The sequence below is a fragment of the Hemibagrus wyckioides genome, unplaced genomic scaffold, assembly GCF_019097595.1.
Source record: "Hemibagrus wyckioides isolate EC202008001 unplaced genomic scaffold, SWU_Hwy_1.0 Contig9, whole genome shotgun sequence".
Classification (NCBI taxonomy): Eukaryota; Metazoa; Chordata; class Actinopteri; order Siluriformes; family Bagridae; genus Hemibagrus; species Hemibagrus wyckioides.
In genome coordinates, this window is record NW_026690811.1 from 411900 (window position 1) to 436361 (window position 24462).

At 38.3% G+C, this 24462-nt stretch overlaps 3 non-coding genes across 3 annotated transcripts; all 3 read right to left on the reverse strand.

Annotated features, from left to right (window-relative positions):
- Positions 1-3000: 3000 nt before the first annotated feature.
- trnae-uuc (transfer RNA glutamic acid (anticodon UUC)) lies at positions 3001-3072 on the reverse strand. Its single transcript has one exon. It is a non-coding gene; the product is annotated as a tRNA-Glu (tRNA).
- Positions 3073-3126: 54 nt separating this feature from the next.
- On the reverse strand, positions 3127-3199 carry trnar-acg (transfer RNA arginine (anticodon ACG)). The gene has a single exon. It is a non-coding gene; the product is annotated as a tRNA-Arg (tRNA).
- A 109-nt stretch (positions 3200-3308) lies between these two features.
- Positions 3309-3380, reverse strand: trnah-gug (transfer RNA histidin (anticodon GUG)). The gene has a single exon. It is a non-coding gene; the product is annotated as a tRNA-His (tRNA).
- Between the last annotated feature and the right edge of the window lie 21082 nt (positions 3381-24462).

Here is a 24462-nt window from a genome sequence, read left to right on the forward strand (position 1 = left end):
ACCCTTAAATTGGGGTATTTTAGTATTTTTTGTTATATTCCTTCTTATTTTATTTATTACCTGTGCTTGTAGATACTGCTGGTGCCAGATTCCACAGCATACTTCAAAGCTCTTGTAGACTCCAAGCTTTGAAAGGTCTGAGCTGTTTTTGTATCGATAGGGCCTTACACAGTATTAGGCAAGTGGTTTTAATGTTATGGCTGATCGGTGTACATCATATCATCTGAGACAGTTATTTGTCATCATGCCCAAACTTAGCAATACATTAAACACCACAAATTGGATGGCAAAATAGACACATCCAATATGCGACCCTATGTCAATGCTTGTATGCGTTATTCTAAGATGCGGTCCTTTATGCAGAATAACGTGTGAGGTCCTTTGTGACTTCTCATTTGCTTTGGGTACGATCAGTCTTGAAGTGAGTTGGCGCCATTCTCCAGTCCCTCATCTGGCCAAAAGTGTTACCTTTTGTTAAGGGAATGCAGCTGATGTCTTGCCCAAACTGGAGTATAAGAAAATAAATATAAAGTATATTAGAGCTTCCAGATACAGTGAAATGGCAATAAGTACACAAAGATTCTGCAAAAAATGTGAAAATTTACAATCTATATAATGTTTAATTTATATCTTATATCTATTATATCTTGTGTTTAATACTCAAAATGTGAATAACCTGCAGGATGCTGCGCTACTCCCAAAAGATGACTGGAATTTGTGGATAGTTTCCTGCAGTATCTGTCTTTCTCTTCCCTGAAATTCATATGATATTATAACAAAACCGTCTATAAACATGGGACCAGATTAGACAACGCTGACTAGCAGTTTTTAAAAAACACACCTTTCCAGCATTAAGTTCAGAAATGGCTGCCAGAATCTGTTGTCTGGGCCCGTCTGTTTTAATCCCCAGCTCCTGCAGATCTCCATCAGTCAGAGTCAAAAAGGCCTCCATGTCTACCTGTAAATAAAACAATACAGGTAATTTACAGAGAGGAAAAAATCACATATGATTTGTGCACAATTTACTGAGTACAGCTCTAAGTCTCCTTTGACAAGACTCTACAGGCTACAGGTGTAACTGCCATCTTCATGTTGCTTCACTGAAGTCCTATGTGGTCTGGGATTTGGTTGGGCCATTTAAGGACATTTAGAAAGTTGTTCCAAAGCCACTCCAGGGTTGTCTTGGATATATTCATGTTGTCGTGCTGAAAGGTTAAACCTTGTCTTAAAATCTGAGGCTGTGTCCACTGTGGAGCAAGTTTTCTTTAAGAACCTCTCTGTTTTTCAGCTGCATTCATCCTTCCCTTAATTCTGACCCGTCTTTCCCCTCCTGCCACTGAGAAGTACTCCTGCCAACACCATGCTTCACAATAACAGTGGTATGGCCCAAATATTGAGCAGTGCTTATATTCAGCAGCAGTTTTCATTTAGCTATTCCAACATAATGCTCTTACTAATGGAGAACTTCTGAGATGGCTGTACTTCCAGCAAGTTCTCCCTTTTCTGCAGAGGACTTCTAAAGCTGTTAAAGTTGTCAGTGGGCTTTTGTTTTCTCTCTGATCAAAGCCATTCTAACCTGGTTACTGAGTTTGGCTGGATATCCTGTTGATTCCAAACATTTTTCCACAATGATAGAACCCACTGTGCTCCTTGGAACATTCAACACCTTAGATATGGTTTATACCTTTACCCTGCTCTATGTCTTGACACAATTTGCTCAGGGTGGTCTATGTATTTTGTAGATAGATGTGTTCATTTCTGAATACCCTGTCTACGTTCATGGTCCACAACCATGTTGGCTTTTGTATGTTAGAGACTGGTAAACTGCAATAGTGTGAATGAGAGTACATTCCTACACACCATAAAGTCTGATCATCTTCATTTGCACTGACCTTCATCAGTGATGCTGCCACTGCTGGAGCCACCACTACTTTTAGAACATGGTTGGGAAGAAGCAGAAGACAGGGTTTCACCAATTAGAGGCTTAGGAGTTGGGGATGGCGGTGGAGTCAGGGTAGGGGATGTACTCTTAGATGTGGAGGAATTCCCAGACTGAGGTCTCTTTTTCAGATCAACCTTCTGTGGAGATTGTAGGCTAGTGTTAGGTTAGATTGATGGAAATGAACAATACTCATAAAACACACTGACTTGGTACAGTTAATATATAGTAGTTTCTAACAGAGATACACACTCGCTCACTTATTAAGACTATTTGTACTGTCCCCTCTGAAAATACTCAAATGTTTTTTTTATACTTTGAAGACAATTTGGCTTTAAGTTCCAAAAAAGTATATAAGGCTAAAGACCAGAATTCTCACATTTCATTTCCAGATATTTACATCTAGATGTGTAAACAACAACCGTTAAAGATAAATACAAACCTACTAAAATAAAGGTTAAACAAAGTTATTAAAATAAAAAGGTAAATCCCACACTGAAAAAAACATGAAAAAAAAAAAAAAACTGACGCAGTAATTTGTTTGTAATCCACTTCTGTGCCACACTGTAATTATGCGAATACATTTGACTTGAATGACACGTCATTAGCGCGCACGATCCATTGATTGCCGTGGGCGGGCCATTGTTGCGATTAGCGGAGAACGATAAAATTGTGAGAGATTCGATTGGCTCGCTATGGGCGATTGTCTGTCCATCTTTTCAGCGCAGGGATTGGAGAAGAAAGATGTAACGGGCCGATGTGATTGGGCGAGAAAGATTTCCCGGGTGAGCTGTGATTGGCCGGCTGACCCAGACTATCGTTCTTCAGGTAGCACCACTGGCCCATGGGAGCCTTAGGGGGAGCCTACAAATAAATAAGTGATGACAAATCAGTTATGTAACGTTTTGCGCAGTGAATCGAAATGAACACAACACCAACATGCTGCTGGCTGCAATCGGGGATCGTTTTTGGTTTCTGTTGAGGAAGCGTTCCCGGCTGTTATTAACTGAGCGATTTGGTGAACTCCTTGCCAGCTCTGCGGGCAATCCAATAAAGTCACGTTCCCATACCGGGAGTTGAACCCCGGCCACCTGGGTGAAAACCAGGAATCCTGACCGCTAGACCATATGGGAGGGCAATTCGACAGCTGGAGTTTGGGGCACACCTCTGGGCTCTTAAAAGGCAGCCGAGCCAGCCAGGAGTCGAACCTAGAATCTTCTGATCCGTAGTCAGACGCGTTATCCATTGCGCCACTGGCCCACGTGTGCCTTAATGGGAGCGGGGTCCTACCTGCTTATGCTTTTCAAGTGAAAAACGGCCAGAGGTCAAAAGCCATGCCTAGCGTTCAACAGTGATATGGAAAAGCCAATGCCGTGACCCGGATTCGAACCAGGGTTGCTGCAGCCACAACGCAGAGTACTAACCACTATACGATCACGGCACCCCATGCACCTGGGCCGGCCGGTAAAAGGAGCTGCTACATGTTGTGATATGCATTCTGGCGCCCCTCTGGCCTGCAGTGGCTTTTGATTTAGACATGATTGGAATAGTTGTAGTCTTTTTTGACACTATATCGAGAGACGATCTGATTCATACCCAAATGATACCTTTTGTGCTTTTTAAATAAAAAAACAAACAAACAAATAAATGAAAAAATCCTGCAACCCGGATACACTACATGATTAGTTCTACTGACACTGGGACTGACACTCACAGACACCGAGAGAGAAAATAAGCCAAAAGAGAGTTCACCTCAGTTCATCAAGAAGCTTAAGAACGATTTAAGTTGAAGAGTTCAATGGTATTGTAGCTTTGGTTATATAGAGAAATATATAACTTTAAATATATAACTTTAAATATATAACTTAAATATATAACTTTCTGTTATCTATCTAAAAAGCCAAGCTGTTGAACAAAATTGAGATAAGTGATTAAAAACCATGAACATTTTAATGCACATAAAACATTTGCACCTCAGTTCTGTTTAGGGTGTTAGTAGAATGCAAAAGTAATTTCCTACTGTATCTTACCTGCCCCACCAAGGACTGCATAGCCAGACACAGCAGCAATGAATATAATGCAGCACAAGACATCAGTAAATGCCCTAAAAGAAAAAAAAGAATAAATTACATTTCCTGAAGAAAATGTGAGTGGTGCTTGCCCTGGCAAAACTCGTCCCCAAGCAGACAGACAGCATCCCAATACTTTTGGAGGTGGGTGGTCAGATAGGGCACCAAAAATGTTGTATACGAGGGGGTAGATAGGGTGCCTATACTTTTGGAGGCATGTGTACAGAGAGGGTGCCAATATTTTTGAAGGCAAATGGATAAGTGCAAGTGATGTCTTCAAAATGCGCATCATGGAGTTCTGCTACACCGATCAGCCATAACATTATGACCACCTGCCTAATATAGTCCCCCTTTTGCTATCACAGAGTGGCAGTTTAAAATAAAATATTATTATTTACTTGAAAGACTACAAACACATAAAATGACCTTCTCACTAACAATGAATGTTGAATGGAATGTTGGAAGTAATTCAGTAAAATAAAGAAAATGACAAAAATAAAATGTCTGTCCTTTGCAAATTTGTTGAGATACCGAGCCTGTAGAAAAGTCTGATTATAGACTGAAATTCTAACACCATTTTACATGGAGTAGTGGATTCATCTCCATGGAATAGTAATGACAAATGCAGAAAATCCATCATCATAATAAAATATCATCACGTCACGTCACAACACCAGGATACACGCCATGCACTTCCCTTCATTGCACTGAATGTTTTGATATGTCACATGTGTATGTTGCAGAAATTTTGTGATTCTGCATAATTTTGTGGTTGGCACGCACGTGACATCACGTGATGTCATCAGTGTACATGTAACCTTGTTCACCTTATTGTGCTGAGCGTTTGGAAATCTCACATGTCTATATTGCAGATAGATGTTAGTGTGTAGAGATAGATAGATAGATAGATAGATAGATAGATAGATAGATAGATAGATAGATAGATAGATAGATAGATAGATAGATAGATAGATAGAGGTAAGGTGAGTGTATACACTGGGTACATGTCACATGCCTTACTGTTAGAAGTGTTAGAACAGCAGAGCTGTTAGTGTCAGTCTGATTGGTCAAACTGTACAGATGATTAAAGTGATTTCTATTGTTTTAACTTAACATTTCTACACAGGTCTAATAGATCCTGTGTCTCACTCCAAACAACTGGACTGATGGATTTCATTTTCTTTCATTTCATTAAACAGGCAGGGGCCTTTCTGTGTGGCGTTTGCATGTTTACTCAGGGTTCTCCAGTTTCCTCCCACAGTCCAAAAACATGGTTGTTTGGTAATTCTAAATTGCCTGTGTGTGTGTGGTTGTCTGTCTATATGTGATGGACTGGTGACATGTCCAGGGTGTACCCCTGCCTTTTGCCCAATGTGTGCTGGGATAGGCTCCAGCAGATCCCTGTGACCCTAATTAGTTCCTAATAATTAAAGTACTAACAAGGCATATACAAAATACGGAAAAAAGTATTTTTGTCCAGATTTTGAGACAACTGACCATCACATCCACATCCGTTTGATGAACATCGTATTACAGATTTAGTCTCACTCTGACTCCTATGATTGGATGACACAGATAATCTTTTAGCCCTCTGAGCATTTCATTGCAGTTAAAATTCAGATTTTTTTTTTATTGCTCTGTAAATTTAACATTCTGTTTGGGATAGATAGATAGATAGATAGATAGATAGATAGATAGATAGATAGATAGATAGATAGATAGATAGATAGATAGATAGATAATTATTATTATAACTGGAATATATCCAAATTTTGCCTGTTACACACATATATATATATATATATACACACACACACATACATACACAATCAGCCATAACATTACGATCACCTGCCTAATATTGGGTTGGTCCCCCTTTTGCTATTACAGAGTGGCAGTTTAAAATAAAATATTATTATTATTTACTTGAAAGCCTACAAACTCACATAAAATGACCTTCTCACTAACAAACATAAAAAAATCGGTTTTGAAAGTTGGAAGTAATTCAGTAAAATAAAGAAAATGAGAAAAATAAAATGTCTGTCCCTTGCAAATTTGTTGAGAGACCAGGCCTGTAGAAAGGCTGACCATGTAAGTCCAAAACGATTTCCCATTGAAGACTTAAGGTCATTAACTTCACTGGAAAGTGACTGAAACTAGAATAAAAGTTTTAGGTAACAATTTTATCACGTACTTGAAATGGGTGGAGTGGACGTGAAGGACACTGTCTGGCAAATTGAGGTTATTGTTATTGAAGGAGGGTGTACTTTCTTTCCCCTCCATGTTTGTATACATAAATATTGTTTTGTGTAAGTACATTAAGGCAGGTTTATAACACATCCAGGTGTGTTGGTGTAGAGGTGTGGTTTCCCAGCTGGTTGTGAGCAGTGCAGTAGTACAGTCCACTGTGCTGGGAGCTGATGTAGCTGATGCTGTAATTCTGGCCTGTTGTCAGCAGTGTGTCTGCAGCTGGACTCTGCTTAAACCAGGAGTAGGTGAGAACAGGAGGGTTTGTGTGGTGAAATGGAGTTCACTGTATATATATATATATATTTATGTATACACACACCGATCAGCCATAACATTATGACCACCTGCCTAATATTGTGTTGGTCCCCCTTTTGCTGCCAAAACAGCCCTGACCCATCAAGGCATGAACTCCACTAAATCCCTGAAGGTGTGCTGTGGTATCTGGCACCAAGATGTTAGCAGCAGATCCTTTAAGTCCTGTAAGCTCCATGGATCAGACTTGTTTGTCCAGCACATCCCACAGATGCTCGAGTGGATTGAGATCTGGGGAATTTGGAGGCCAAGTCAACATCTCAAACTGGTTGTTGTGGTCATCAAACCATTCCTGAACCATTATTGCTTTGTGTCACGGTGCATTATCCTGCTGAAGGAGGCCACAGACATCAGGAAATACTGTTACCATGAAAGAGTGTACATGGTCTGCAACAATGCTTAGGTAGGGGGTATGTTTCAAAGTAACATCCACATGGATGGCAGGACCCAAGGTTTCCCAGCAGTACACTGCCCAAAGCATGACACTGCCTTGGTTCCATGTATTCCTCAGGTAAGCAACACACACACACACACACACCCAGCCATCCACGTGATGTAAAAGAAAACGTGATTCATCAGATCAGGCCAACTTCTTCCATTGCTCCCTGGTCCAGTTCTGATGCCCACATGCTCATTGTTGGCGCTTTTGGCAGTGCACAGGGGTCAGCAAGGACAAAATGTTCACTAACAGGTGCCATGATGAGGAGATAATCAGTCTTATTCACGTCACCTGTCAGTACTCATAATGTTATGGCTGACTGGTGTATATAAAACTCTTTACTTTGTATGAATCTTCCTTCCATCCATTTTCTGAACTGTTTATCCTACACAGGGTCAATGGGAGCCTGATCCTATCCAAGGGAGATGCCAATCAACCTACCACACATCACTGGACTGTGAGAGATAATCAGAATACTAAGAGGAAAACTCCACACACATGAACACTAAAAAAATGTAGATAAGTTTAAATATCTAATAAAAGCTTAAATATCTAATAAAAGTTAAAATATCTAATAGCAAATAATAGATTTGTGTCCTGATCACTCTTTAAGACAAATGGGATAGAGAAGTGTGCGTGTGTGTGTTAAAGGGGTGTGAATGTTGCTCAGACTCTCTCTATGGTCTTCATCATCTCCTGTACACGCTGCTTCACGATGCTCAGCACTGCAGAGGCTAAAGCTGCTGGATCTCTGTAAAGCTCCAGAGGCTGATAGAAAAGGTCCTCAAGCAGCACTGTCAGCATATTCTGTACAAACACAAACACACACACATTTCCAGCATGATACTGAAGAGATTGATCAGAGAATTTAAAGCAGGTTCTTTAGAACGTGTCTCATGGCATTAGAAAAAAGTTCCTCCCTTACAGAAAGCCTTAAAAAGAGCCGCTCTGCCTCAGGCTCCCTGATGTCCACGTCCCACTGGCTGATGGCTAGAAACAGAGGCTGCAAAAATCCATGTACAACTTGGTTCACACTTAGATCTCATTGACCTGAACAACTTTCACACTGCATGTCATTAAGTCTAATCCACAGGAAGTCAGTTATTTTGAGTTGTTTGCAAAACGCACCCAATAGATTTTGATATCCTCCTCCTAGAGAATTGATACAACCGCCACCAAACCCAGGCTAATATGATCTCAAGACATTGATACAACCGCCACCAACCCCAGGCTAATATGATCTCAAGACATTGATACAACCGCCACCAAACCCAGGCTAATATGATCTCAAGACATTGATACAACCGCCACCAAACCCAGGCTAATATGATCTCAAGACATTGATACAACCGCCACCAAACCCAGGCTAATATGATCTCAAGACATTGATACAACCGCCACCTAACCCAGGCTAATATGATCTCAAGACATTGATACAACCGCCACCAAACCCAGGCTAATATGATCTCAAGACATTGATACAACCGCCACCAAACCCAGGCTAATATGATCTCAAGACATTGATACAACCGCCACCAAACCCAGGCTAATATGATCTCAAGACATTGATACAACCGCCACCAAACCCAGGCTAATGTGATCTCAAGACATTGATACAACCGCCACCAAACCCAGGCTAATATGATCTCAAGACATTGATACAACCGCCATCAAACCCAGGCTAATATGATCTCAAGACATTGATACAACCGCCACCAAACCCAGGCTAATATGATCTCAAGACATTGATACAACCGCCACCAAACCCAGGCTAATATGATCTCAAGACATTGATACAACCGCCACCAAACCCAGGCTAATATGATCTCAAGACATTGATACAACCGCCACCAAACCCAGGCTAATATGATCTCAAGACATTGATACAACCGCCACCAAACCCAGGCTAATATGATCTCAAGACATTGATACAACCGCCACCAAACCCAGGCTAATATGATCTCAAGACATTGATACAACCGCCACCAAACCCAGGCTAATATGATCTCAAGACATTGATACAACCGCCACCAAACCCAGGCTAATATGATCTCAAGACATTGATACAACCGCCACCAAACCCAGGCTAATATGATCTCAAGACATTGATACAACCGCCACCAAACCCAGGCTAATATGATCTCAAGACATTGATACAACCGCCACCAAACCCAGGCTAATATGATCTCAAGACATTGATACAACCGCCACCAAACCCAGGCTAATATGATCTCAAGACATTGATAATGCAAAGTTGATGAGTGATTTTTGATCTCAAACGGTTCAGCCGTGAGAAGCCCTTAAACTTATGGCGAATAAAACAAAACAGGAAGTGGCTAATAACTTCTGTGTACATTAAGTGATCTACACGAAACCTTAGGATTATGTTAAGCATAGAAAGCTGATCACAGAGATATGACAACTGTGAGTCTCGGTCATAGCGCCACCAACTGGCAGCAGGAAGTGTGTCACTTTTTGAAATCTCTAATATTTTCTCCCTTACTTTCACCTGATTTGGTTCAAAATCAGTCAGAATAATGACAAGACATGGCTGATGTGAAACTGTGAAGGAATTTTTGATACGTTGAATCGTGTTACTATGACGACGATTTACATAAGAACATACAGTAGGACTTTTTACACTATGTTTTTGTTACACAATGTTCATTGTTAAAAGCGCTATACAAATAAAAATGAATTGAATTGAATAGAATATGAATGGAGTGGTTTGTACCACTCAAATGACACATTCATGAAGATTATGAAGAAGGGAAGCATCTTTCCTTCTAGCTGGTCACCAGATTTCCATGTAAGCCAGTCGTTTGCATGCAATATTTTGACTTTGGCTCCCAGACAGTGTGGTGTAAATATATCATGGCCTTTTTTCTTGTCAAATAAGGATGTGGAGACACACTGGTGGATCAGAGAAATATAATATCTGCATTGTATTATTTATTTATTTGATCTGATTTGAAGTAGTATTATAACAAGTGATTAATTATAGAGACATTATTTGAAATAATTATTCATCCGTTACTTGTGAATCAAGCATGTGACTTAAATACACAAACCTAAACAAAGCATAGGAGACACCTATTAGACATAATGACAGAGACTGGACACCAACAAAAAGACAGTGGGGGCCTCTAGTGGGCAGAAAACAGTCCACAACCCTGACAGGAAACCAGTAGATATCAGTTTATATCTTGCTCTGTTCATGTTACAATTAGTTGCATATCTTACCTGTATATTTCAGTCTAGTTGTGTTGATATTTAACATGATCAGAAAATGACAGATGATTTTCAAAGTCTTTTCCTGTTTCATCATAAAATGGACATAATAAAGCGTCCAAAAGTCAGAATGGACAAACCCATGTGTATAAATCACACCAAAATATGGACTTGAATTAAAACACTTAAGAGAAACATTATTTCAGACTTTTGGATAACAGCTTGATAGACTTTTATTTGATAATTATGTGCAGTATTGAGATTAAAATTTATACTTGATTTGGATTGGTCAGAAGGTGTTCAGCATGGACCTGATAGCAGTTCAGGTTTCAAATCAAATCTCTCTTTTTTAAGAATGTCCTCTTTCTGATTATCGTCTACTAAAAACAGTTAAATCAAAGTATATGGCAAACTCCAATTTTAGCCTCACCTTAAACATTTTAAATGCAGTGATGTAATGTAATGTAATGTAATGTTTAAATGCAGTGATGTAATGTAATGTAATGTAATGTAATGTAATGTTTAAATGCAGTGATGTAATGTAATGTAATGTAATGTAATGTTTAAATGCAGTGATGTAAAGAAATACTGAATCTATAGAACTACTGTAATGCTGAAGCTTTCTGTAAGGAGAATGTTTACCATATAGGGAGGGAGACTCCAATAACACTATGAAACTTTCATTTATTTCAGTCATTTTCATTCTTTCTTTCTTTTTTGCTTAATCTGTTCATTGAACTTTTATAATAATAAAAGGATAAAGATACAGGAGAATAGAAACAACATTTTTTCCCCACACTCAGAGTTATACAAACCAAAAAAAACCTCAATACATAATTATAAAGTGCGTCAATTATGTACAGAAGAAAGTTTGAATCAGAGTTTAGAAACTAACTAACTAACTAACTAACTAACTAACTAACTAACTAACTAACTAACTAACTAACTAACTATAATCACAATCGTTTATATCAGCAAACAAAACATTAATATAAATTATGTATACACAGTGCATATACTTGTACTCAATACACTTTTGATCAAGATCAAGCCACAATTATAAGGACATCCTAATGATTAGACTGACCAACTATAGAAGAAGAATTCACATAATCAGAAAAAATAATAATTAATGGATCCAGGGGGATATAGGACTACAATTAATAGGTGAAACCAGTGGCAAACGTTGGAGGCTAAAATGGTTTCGAAACTGGGATCAAATTTGTAATAATTGGACAATCGGACAATGGAATTACTTTTAGGAAAACGTGAGACGGCAGTAAGAGGACCACACAGTAGTGCAGAGTTAGAGAGTGGAAAGGAAACAGTACTGCAAGTGGAACTGTGCACAGATTAAAAGAGAGAAAAGGTGGAAATAGGAAACTGTAAGTGATGACATCATGAATTATGATCTGTCTACCAAGAAAGTTTTAATGATGATTTAATATTTTATATAATTATTATAAGTGCCCACTTCTTTCAGATTAGGTTGTAGGGAGTTGGAGGTTCATATTCATACGGTAACTACATGGAGCATCAAATGGGCTGAGAATAAACAAGTCTTCATTCCAAACAAGTTCTACATTACCAGAGGTTATTGTTTACTTTATCCTCTCTGGTGCGCTCATCAATAAATCCAGACTATGAATTTTTTTGGTTTGAAAGTAAATCTACTTCCTGTTGGACATCCATACCATCCCTAAGCACAACACATAAAGAACATTATTGCCAGAAGTGAACTATGAATTTATCCTTTGAAGACTGCATGTCCTTTTTTTATCAGTTTAATTTTAAGCTATTTGTAGCGTATTAAAGATCCTTTAAAAAGTATATAAAAACAAATATAAAGACAAATATCTTGACATAATCTTTGATGTGTATGTATTAAAAACTGTAGAGCTATGGTGGTATGTGACGTGAGGTGTGTGTGCTTGTGTACACGCTATGAGGTGCATCATGTTCATAGAGTCTGTTAATAAACTTCAGTTTGTTATAACGTGGTTTCTTCCTCAGCTCAGAAATTCCAGGTGTCCGCCCAGTGACAACAATTTGGCAACGAAGCACCAGGCTGAAAAGCGATCGTTAAAGAGAGAGAGAGATGATGGCGGTGTTCAGCACAGAATCAGGCCTGTGTTTTGTAGAGGCTATGAAGAGCACTTCGCACAATAAGCCAGCGGAATCGAAGAAAGCAAACAACACACAACACTTTTTCTGTCTATGGTAGGAGCAAAGACTATTTCATTCCTCTCAGATTTATTGGCACCAAAAAGACCGTCTGAAACACTACTAGCTGACATTTTGAAAACACTCAGAGTTTCATCTATGAACTGATCACTTGACCAACATGCTGCAATCACCTTTGTGAATTAACTTGAACAAGTACAATTAAAATCACATCTTGAGCTTCACTTGTTATCAGTTTATTTGGCATTATTTGGGAGAATTTCTACAGTGTAATTATATGAGAAATAAATGAGAAATGCTTATGATGTGTTTTTATTTTTTTTATGACACTGGAGACATGAGTACTGAACAAAAAAAATAATTTATTAACTATTTATAACTATTTACAAGCAATGATGAACTTTAAACTTATTACAGATATTAACATATTTTATACCACAACAAAATGCTTGAATCTAATTGAAGTGTGCATTATTTTAAAACATTTTAGTACGATCACTTTAGCATTATTTTAGTAGCATTTATTATACGTTAATATTAATAATAATTATTTCTAAAATAAATGTGTATGCCAGACATAATCTGAGACGATGAATGAATTTAAAAACTGATTGTTGTTTAATAAAGTGATTCTTAAAAAGGTTGATGTGACATTTTTATGAAATGCTTACTGTATGTAACATTAATGTTTAATAAATGAAACATTGCTATCATTGGGAAATCGCTGTGGTATAAATATCTTAATAAACTCTAAACTTGGGGGTGGGGGTGTTTAGGGGGTTTAGAAGGGAATGGGGGGGATTCGGGGGGTGGGAGTACACTACATTTTTATAACTTATTGAAAAATATCTTAATCTTAAAAATGTAATATTTACATATTTACAGAAATGCATGAATCAACAACAATGCAAATTATATTAATATAATTATATTATTAATGTAAATTAGACTAATACACAGGAAATAAAAAACAACAAGATCCTATACATTTAACAAAAACTAAATGTAAAAACCAGCAGACATTTTCTACAATTCTACAATCATTAAAATGGTTTACATTTATAGATTATGATAGAGATGAGACTAATGCTGAAATCTAGGGGTGAAATACTTACCACACATACTTACCACAGATACATACCTTACATCATGAATACGAGGTGATGAACATGAGGTGAAGACTGAGCTTTTTAAAGTTACATCTCGTTCACAAAAATACTAACTACCCAAGTGGGGACTAGGACAGGCGTCCTGATGAACTCCACCTCCCCATCAGGCTCCACAGGATGCCGTCTACTCAGAGGGGCTTCTTGATTGCCATCCTCTTCGTCCTGCCTCCTCCTTATGCCCTGGCGTGGGACAGGAGTTATCATTGTGGCAGGAGCATAGTACATACCAGCCACAATGCTGTGGATGTTGATATTGAAATAAGGCTGGGGCAAAGGAACTGTTGAAGGCTGTGGACTCCCTGAAAGTGGTGGCCTCCTCAAAGGGGATGGGGTCCGGAGAGGGGATGGACTCCTTAGAGGGGGTGGGACTAGGTGATTCCCCTCACTCTCACTCATACTGACTTATATAATAGATATATAAATAAAAAAGGTCTGTCTCTAAATATCTGAGCTTTTTTTCTTATTAATTCTTATTTTTACACATACACACTGTTTGTCTACCTGTCAAAAGTTTTAGAACACCCCAATTATTCCAGTTATTTATTGCAATTCAAGTCGTTCAAGTCCAATGAATAGCTTGAAATGGTACAAAGGTAAGTGGTGAACTGCCAGAAGTTAAAAAAAAAAAGTAAGGTTACCCAAAACTGAAAAATAATGTACATTTCCGAATTATACAAAAAGGCCTTTTTCAGGGAACACAAAATGGGTTAACAATTTAAAGCTGTTCTGCAGCAATGGAGGTTGATCAAGCCTTGAAAGCTGGTGCTACTAATTCCTACAGGCCTTCCAGCTTTTCTGGATTACTTACAACCCCCTCTGTCTGCATAAAAGCAGTGTTGGAACACACTGTGGTACCATACCCTCGTGAGCATCAGTTGAACAGTATTGTACTGCAGAAAGTAGCGTGTCGCTACAAAAATGGTGAGAAAAAGGCAATTAACAACGGAAGAGAGACAGACCATCATAACACGTAAAAATGTAGGTCTTTCCTACAGAGAAATTGCAAAGAAAGTCAAGGTGTCAGTGAGTACAGTTTCCTTCACCATCAAAAGGCACTCAGAAACTGGGGCAAACTCTGACAGGAAGAGGTCTGGCAGACCCAAAGCCACAACTGAATCAGAGGACAACTTTCTGAGAGTGAACAGCTTGCGTGATAGGCAGCTCACAGGACAACAGCTTCAAGCACAGCTTGATAGTGGTCGTAGTAAGCAAGTCTCAGTTTCAGCTGTGAAGAGAAGACTTTGAGCTGCAGGTTTGACAGGACGAGTTGCAGCAAGAAAGCCATTACTAAGACGTCAGAATAAGACAAAGAGGCTTGCCTGGGCCATGAAACACCGCCATTGGACTACTGAAGACTGGAAGAAGGTATTATGGACTGATGAATCAAAAATTGAAATCTTCAGTTCATCACGCAGGATCTTTGTACGCCGTCGAGTAGGCGAAAGGATGGTTCCACAGTGTGTGGCATCAACTGTCAAACATGGAGGAGGAAGTGTGATGGTCTGGGGCTGTTTTGCTGGATCCAGGGTCGGTGACTTGTACAGAGTGAGAGGCACCCTGAACCAAAATGGCTACCACAGCATTCTGCAGCGCCATGCAATACCCTCTGGTATGCACCTAGTTGGTCAGGGGTTCATCCTACAGCAAGATAATGACCCAAAACATAAGTCCAAGCTATGCCAGAACTACCTCAGGAAAAAAGAACAAGATGGTAAGCTTGAAAACATGGAGTGGCCAGCACAGTCTCCAGACTTAAACCCCATGGAGCTGGTTTGGGATGAACTGGACAGAAGAGTGAAAGCAAAGCAACCTACAAGTGCTACACATTTATGGAAACTTCTGCAACAGATTTGGGAAGAACTTTCTGAAGAATATTTGATTTCTATTGTAGAAAGAATGCCACGAGTGTGTTCAGCTGTTAGATCTGCCAAAGGTGGCTACTTCGATGAGTCAAAAGTTTAGAATACATTTTGGTCTAGAAATTGATTCCATGATTTCTTTTTTAACTCCAGTTGCTTATTTGTACTATGCTTTCATTTCAGAGTGCAATGAGACATTAAACTGAATAATTTTCAATAAAAAACTGGAAAAATTGGGGTGTTCTAAAACTTTTGACCGGTAGTATGTGTGTGTGTGTAATATATATATATATATATATATATATATACATATATACATATATATATATATATATATATATATGTATATGCATAAACATTTAAGCCATAACATTATGACCACCTGCCTAATATTGTTAGTCCTCCTTTTGCTGCCAAAATAGCCCTGCAGCCCTGACCCATAGAGGTGTGGTCTTCACTAGAGCTCTGAATGAAATATATATATATAAAAAAAAAAATAAAACAGTGGGTTATGGCGGTGAGTGAGGGCAGGACTAGTGAGAAAACGTGAACACAATCAAAGGGGGCTGAACACAAATGCAGATAACCAGATCACAGTTCTGGAGAAATGTTTACTTATCTTTAATTTGATAATAATGCAGGTCAAATAATCCACAAAACAAATCCAACAAGTCAGCTCAAAAGACTTGACAGTAGTTCCAAAGAATAAATCCCCAAAATCCACAAGGTTAATCCAAAAGCATACAAAAGGTTCACAGGAGTCTAATCAAAAAACAAAGTCAATACTTCCAAAAAGTCATTCTAATTAGTCCACAAAATAAATCCATAAGGCGTTCAAAAGAGCACTTGTCAATCAATCAAAACAAAGAACTATACCAGATGCACAAAGTCTTTTAAGGACAAGGCCATAAACCAGAGCACACGGCTGACCTAGACTTAATCAAGGTACAGGAAACACTAAGCAAAGTATTTGTGGAGGAAAAGGGTGACTTAAATACACAAACCTAAACAAAGCACAGGAGACACCTATTAGACATAATGACAGAGACTGGACACCAACAAAAAGGCAGTGGGGGCCTCTAGTGACCAGAAAACAGTCCACAACCCTGACAGGAAACCAGTAGATATCAGTTTATATCTTGCTCTGTTCATGTTACAATTAGTTGCATATCTTACCTGTATATTTCAGTCTAGTTGTGTTGATATTTAACATGATCAGAAAATGACAGATGATTTTCAAAGTCTTTTCCTGTTTCATCATAAAATGGACATAATAAAGCGTCCAAAAGTCAGAATGGACAAACCCATGTGTATAAATCACACCAAAATATGGATTTGAATTAAAACACTTAAGAGAAACATTATTTCAGACTTTTGGAAAACAGCTGGATAGACTTTTATTTGATAATTATGTGCAGTATTGAGATTAAAATTTATACTTGATTTGGATTGGTCAGAAGGTGTTCAGCATGGACCTGATAGCAGTTCAGGTTTCAAATCAAATCTCTCTTTTTTAAAGAATGTCCTCTTTCTGATTATATATATACAGTTATACAAACCAAAAAATAGTGTATGTCAAATATGTACAGAAGAAACTGAATTTGAGTTTAGAGAATAACTAACTAACTAACTAACTAAATATAATCACAATCGTTTATATCAGCAAACAAAACATTAATATAAATTATGTATACACAGTGCACATACTTGTACTCAATACACTTTTGATCAAGATCAAGCCACAATTATAAGGACATCCTAATGATTAGACTGACCAACTATAGAAGAAGAATTCACATAATCAGAAAAAATAATAATTAATGGCCCCAAGTTTCAGAAAATATGCCAGTATTGCCCTTTATTGTGTACCTAATTTTATCCAAATGAATGAAGCTCATAACATCTTACTGCCAGTCATCAAAAGATGGAGGGAGAATTTGTTTCCATAGCAGAAGAATATGCCATCTAGCTAATAATGTTAAAAAAGCAAAAGTGTTTGCAGAACATCCGGACAAACCTGTGACACTCGGAGGAAGTCCGATAAGTGCAACCAAAGGACAAGGCTTGATCTGTTTCTTTGTCACAGTGGAAAAACATTTCAAGATTTATAGCCAAAAAAAGTTATGGATCAAAATTCTGGGACCAAATTGGTAATAATTGCTGGACAAGGGAATTACTTTTAGGAAAACGTGAGACGGCAGTAAGAGGACCACACAGTAGTGCAGCTGGTCAGGCCGGGGAGCAAGAACCCTCTTCAATACTGACCCAAGCTGGGACCCAATCACAGAGCCCGAAATGACTCTGAAACCAGAACAGTGTAGATTGTATATTTGTCACCCAGTTATAAAATAAGAAATTATGAAGGGCAAGCCCACCCTCAACCTTTGGTTTTTGAAGTATTTCCCTCCGAATTCTGGCTTGTTTTTTCCCCAAAAAACAGATGAAATGTGTGGGTTTAAAGTCTTAGATATAATAAATAATAGATATAATAAATATAATAAAGTTTTAGAGATAAAATGTTGAACACGCTGAAATAAATACAGAAATCTAGGCAAAACGTTCATCTTTACTGAGTTTAAATGACCAGCTAGAGAAATGAGGAGAGCTGACCAGAGAGCAAAATCATTGAGACTTTGTGAACTGTACCAGCTCTCCCAATTGTTCAGTATCAGTAACATTCATTCAGTCAGCACAGGACATCTGTGCAACAGGACACACCAGTCACATGTCCAGTATTTTGATTGTGGAAAAAATAAGAGATTTCAAATAACAGGTTGTTGTTTACACATCTAGATGTAAATATCTGGAAATGAAATCTGAGAATTCTGGTCTATAGCCTCATATACTTTTTTGGAACTTAAAGCCAAATTGTATTCAAAGAAAAAAAAATTGAATATTTTCAGAGGGGACTGTACAAATAGTCTTAATAAGTGTCTAATTGTCTCCTAAACCTCTAATTGGTGAAACCCTGTCTTCTGCTTCTTGCCAACCATGTTCTAAAAGTAGTGGTGGCTCCAGCAGTGGCAGCATCACTGATGAAGGTCAGTGCAAATAAAGATGATCAGACTTTATGGTGTGTAGGAATGTACTCTCATTCACACTATTGCAGTTATACAGTAGACATACTGATGACTAAAAATAATCAGAATGAGACGGTAATAGGAGCAAATGAAAACATTTATTAAAGTAAACTATATAAACACTATACAACTATAAGTTTATTTACAACAATATTATTTGCAGCTACTATTTATACTAATTACTATTAGCAGTTATCTATATAGACAAGGATAGAGGGATAGATTGATAAGGGACGCTCTATGAGGGATGAGGGATATTAAAACTACTCCTTGGGTGCTGGGTTCACTCTACAGACCTGTAGGGAAGAAAAGAGTATACTTTAATATTAAGTTCATCAAAAATAAGAATAAAATTAATTTCTACTTACGTGTGGAGAGCTTGAGCAATGTATAGAAAAGAAGTGAGGGAAAAGAAATGGAACAGAAGGAAGAAAAGAGGAATTTGGTAGAAGGAAGGACATTGCTCAGAGCTTCCACAAAATGTCCAAGTGTCCTTTTTTAGCAGGCTATGATTGTTATAAAATGAGCTTTTGATGCTTGTTATTTTAATTATTATTCCTTAATTACTCATTACCACATTTGTTTGACAACTACATCATTTTCAAGCCCAGTAACTGAAAGTATTTTGCACAAGGAAACAGTCTATCATCATTCTGAAGTCACCTGGTTGTTAACTGCTGCCAGACGCATCACAATCTTCTTCCCCATAACGAACAAGAAGTTCTGATTGTGGATGCAGGTAAGATGAATCTGAATATAAGACAGCACATAATATAAGTTAAAGCAGAGTGAACTTCCCCTGAGCAAAAACAGCAGCTAAACAAAGGTTTTACTCACAGCGAACGCCTCACGGAGAGCATGCAGCTTCAGGCCGATATCAGTTACCCCTCTCTCTGTAAGATGGTCCCTAAGAAACAAAAGATTAAATGCTTAGTGTATTAAACATACATTACACCTTTATACCATTAAACTGTGAAGAGAAGCGTACCAAGTAAAGGGCACCTCCATCTCCTCTTGGCTAAGGCTCTCCTCACTCTCCTGCAAGACACATTAGCAATAAATCATTAAAACTCACACAGTAAATGTTACAGCCTCCCATTCAGGGGAATAGCAGCATCTGTAGATACACATCAGGTCTGAAACACAGAATTACCTCAGAGTCGTACTGTTCCTCTGAATCACTGTGGGGAGAGTCAACCTGCTCCTGCTCCCAGGTGGAGGTGTTCACCTGACCATCTTTAGCCACATGCAGGAACGTGCAGGACACCTTTTTAAAGGTTTGCTGTTAAATTAAAAAATATATAAAAACACTGCAGACCCATATGTGTACAAAATTCCAAGAGTTACTATCTACAATAAAGACTTCATGATACTGCAATAAATTTACCACATAATCCTCAAGTGGCTCCATGATGGTTTCCACCCGGTTACAGGAAAGGAGCTCTGTAACTTTCCCATATTCAGCCTTAAGAGAACAATTTGAAGTGAACACAATTAGTCACTGCAACTAACAAAAGTTTTGTGACGCCACAACAGATAATCCCTCACCTGTATGACAGTGAAATGGTCCTCGATGGTGGTCTGATAAGGGAATCCCTGCAAATGACAATTAGCTGAAACTCAAGATCTACTTCTCAAAAGTGTTCATCTAATAATCATTAATATCAATTCTCTTCATCAGAGTAACAAAGATGGTGATTACCAGCTGGTCGAAGTAGCGCGTCTTGGTGGTTTTAAACCAGCAAAAACCACTCTCAGGACCCCTTATCATCCCGAGGAAGTATCCCTTAACGTCCACTGCCTAGAAATAGAGAAACCAAACTAAACATTAGAACTTGTAAAGAAGGATGTGTGTGTGTTTGTATCTCAGCTGTAGCACTATACAATACCCCAGACAGGAAGGTAAAGGTGCGTGCAGAGAGGAACTGGATATTTCGGCAGGCGCTTATCAGCTCACCAGCATCGAGCGTCTGTGAAATGAAGAGCGTGATGAACATAACTGCTTCCTATCACAGCCATTTTATAATAACACAAGTAACATTCTCTCACTTTCTTTACAGTCAAAACAACCCTGTGAAATACAGTGATCAGCTTTAGTAAATAAAGGAAAGGTTTGGTTACCAGAAGGACGGGTGAAGATTCCTGGTCATGTTCGTTTGGCAGCAGCTGTAGGTTTGGCTCAACGACCTTAAAACACACAAACACAATTAGTAACTGCAATTAACACAATTTAGTGATGACACAATGAACAAGCCCTTACCTGAATGCCAGGGAAACTGTCCTCACAGTTGTTATGAAAAGGGAATCCCTGCAAACGACAATTAGATGAAACTCAAGATCTACAACCGCATTTCATTTAAGTTCTCTTTTAATAATCGTTAAAGTGGAATCTCTTCATGAGAGTAATAAATAGCGTGATTACCTCGAGAGTCCAGCAGTGTGCGGTTTCAAGCCAGCAGAGCTGACTCTCTGGACCCCTTAACAACCTGAGGATGTCTCTCCTAAGGTCCACTTGCTAGAAATAAAGAAACAAAACTAAACATTAGAACTTGTAAAGAAGGATGTGTGTGTGTTTGTATCTCAGCTGCAGCACTGTACAATACCCCAGACTGGGAGTTGGAGGAGTCTGCAGTGTTGTACTCAACATTACAGCAGGTGCTGTTCAGCTCACCAGCACTGAGGGGCTGTGAAAAGTAGAAGATGAGGATCATCAGTGTTTTTTATCATAGCAGTTTCACACTAACACTTTCAAACATTCTGTCACTTGGAAAATCCAGAGATCAGATTTAGTAAATAAATGACAGGTTTGGTTACCAGAACAACAGCTGAAGATGTGGAGTGAGTTTCTGTGGGTAGCTGCGGCAGGATTGGCTCAACAACCTTAAGACACAGACACACACACACACACTTAGACAAAAGCAGCCTACACGTTTCAAATGTAGTTAAAATATTTTACTGACACATACCTGGAGGACTGAGGGAGTATCTGACGATTCTCCCAGCAAATCCACAGCTTCTGCAATAAATTAGTTTCATGTAAGTTTAATTACAACTAATATTTTCTGTTAAATGTAAAACATTAAAATGGCCAAATTTATAAGGTAGTAGAGAGAGAGACCTTGTAAATTTTTCTCTCCTTTCTTTCTAATGCTTAAAAGTTAATAAACCTGTGAGTTAGTTAGCTAGTTAATTTGTGAAGAAACAGACTAATTGTAGCATTAGTAGCTTGTGTAAATTCACTGTACATGTGACTGATTAAACTCTCTAAATCCTCAAGTCCAGGCATCCTGATGAACTCCACCTCCCCATCAGGATCCACACGCTGCCGTCTACTCAGAGGGGCTTCTTGATTGCCATCCTCTTCGTCCCGCCTCCTCCTTATGCCCTGGCGTGGGACAGGAGTTATCATTGTGGCAGGAGCATAGTACATACCAGCCACAATGTTGTGGATGTCGATATTGAAATAAGGCTGGGGCAAAGGAACTGTTGAAGGCTGTGGACTCCCTGAAGGTGGTGGCCTCCTCAAAGGGGATGGGGTTTTATTTTAATAGCACTGTGTATGTTTTATACAGCAGGAAAGCCTCACTATCAAAACAAGAAGTATTTACACAAGTTATATTACTGTAATCTTCCTATAACAGTGCATTAAAAACTATTTTATTTACATTTACAGTATTTACATTTTAGCTGCATTTATAGGTGTTATACAGGGCTCTTCCAGTATCACGGCTTCACTGTTAGTCACACTGTGCACTTATTTCAATGCTTAAAAATATCTTCCCCCAAAAAATGCAGATTAAAATACATTTCTATTACAGTCTATTACTTTAGCACTTTCTTACTCCAGTGCTTCACATCCCCTTTGAGTCCAATTGTGTCTCCTCTCAAAAATTCGCCCTTTATCGTAAATTACACTACTCCTAACTATTTTATTCACGACAGCTAGAAACAAAACCTTGCTGAACAGAATTGAAACAAACAGCTTGATATTTTTGCCTAAGCTGCACTCTACATTGCCACACTAGCTCCATTTATTTGTACCGATTGGTTTTGTTCAGCTAGCTGCCTTTCCTCACAGCCCCTTTCTCTCTCCGCTTTAACAACTCGACAAACACGGACAATGAAAAATCCTTAAAATAATAAGTTACTTCATGTTATTGTAAGTATTTTAACTTATTCTATTCACTCCATCAAAAAAAAAAAAACTATAAACACTGAAAAACAATTACTTAGCTACATGCTAACTAGCCGTCTAGCTAATCTTTGCTAATACTCCTCGGCTTGACTTAGTAAACTTTAACAAACGTTAAGTAAACATTGACTTTTATGAAAAGCTGATGTTAACATATCTGAAAACATCAACACTGTTTTCTTCTTCCCTGCTCGTTTCACTGGAGTCTGCCATTTTGTCCGCTAGCTTTAGCATACTGATCGTGTACGTAAAGCGATTAGCCGAATAAAGATTAGCCGAACAGAATTTCTCAAAACCATCTAATCATATAAAACAATGATTGTGGTTTTTTGTAATAACGCGGTGTTTAAAAGACTTTATACTTAAGTGAAAAAGAGGAAACTCAGTAACTCACCGTTCCAGGGGTCGTACAGTCCGCTCCATCCGGGCTCGGGATCCACATCCGGGTGCTGAGGCTCGGCTCCTCCCCCGAAGTTCATCATCGCTGCGCTGTAGAGTCGGTGTAGGAGTCAAATCCAGTAGTGGAGTACAGAGAAATCCCAAACAGGGGTGTAGCAAAAATGCCAAAAGATAATCCAAATCTTGCGACCTTCAGAACCAGTATAAACCAACACTAACTAGTATAAAACAGCACTAACTAGTATAAACCAATATATACCAGCACTAACTAGTATAAACCAGCACTAACTAGTATAAACCAGTATAAACCAGCACTAACTAGTATAAACCAGCACTAACTAGTAACAAGAGTCAAAAATGAATAAATAATAATAATAATCATAATAATAAGCTGAAATGTCCGGGAAGCCCAGGGAGTGAAGCATAGCTGAAGTTTAAGGCAGCATGTAGCTGTACAGTTAGAATTCAAGCTGTAGGACCAGTTTAAAGATGATACGACCTTAAAAAAAAAAAAAAAACTCCTGTTTACGGCATCTACCGAAAACCTCCGAGAAAAACCGAACTGTACGGAAACCAGGAAGTGAAGTCCGTAAAAAATGCATTTACAAATTATATATTTTACATTTTATAATTTGCTCCTGCTGAACACACTCAGTGTCCTCAAGGTAGGATGATCTTTATCCTTTAATGCCACACTGTTTCTACAATAAATCATGTTAAAGTGACAGTGTTACAGTCTAATGTTATGTAGCACACAAGACACCTCATGTTGCCGTGAATTAGCCTAATGCTAGTTACCGTGCTAGCGAACCTGGCTACTGGTTTAACTACACAATAAAATCATTAAGCTCGGTTTAAGAATTTATTTTATTTCCACAATGAAATATTTACCCCATTAGAAGTCCATTCTTAACAACCCCTTCTCCTGGTTTTAATAAAATAAATCGTGCTTAGCTTTGTGATTCAGCAGCTAGCGCGCTAACGGACTTTAGCCGATTTTTAGCGATTTCAATGACAGTGTAATATTTGGACTAATCATATCTACCGAGAGAACTTGTATATTTGTTGTAATTATTTAACACTTTATTGGTTATATTAATGTGAATATGATATTTCTCCTAATAATAGTTCACCTGTTAGTGAACATGCTGCTGCTTTAAATTACACACTAAAATCCTGAACCGAGTTGATGAGCTCGGGTAACGAGAATTTCGTTTATTTCCACAATATAATACTCATCCCCATTAAAAAGTGACTTTTAACAACCCTGACTACTGGTTTTATACTAAATCATACTTAGACTACTGATTAATCAGCTCTCGCGCTAAAGGGCATGGTT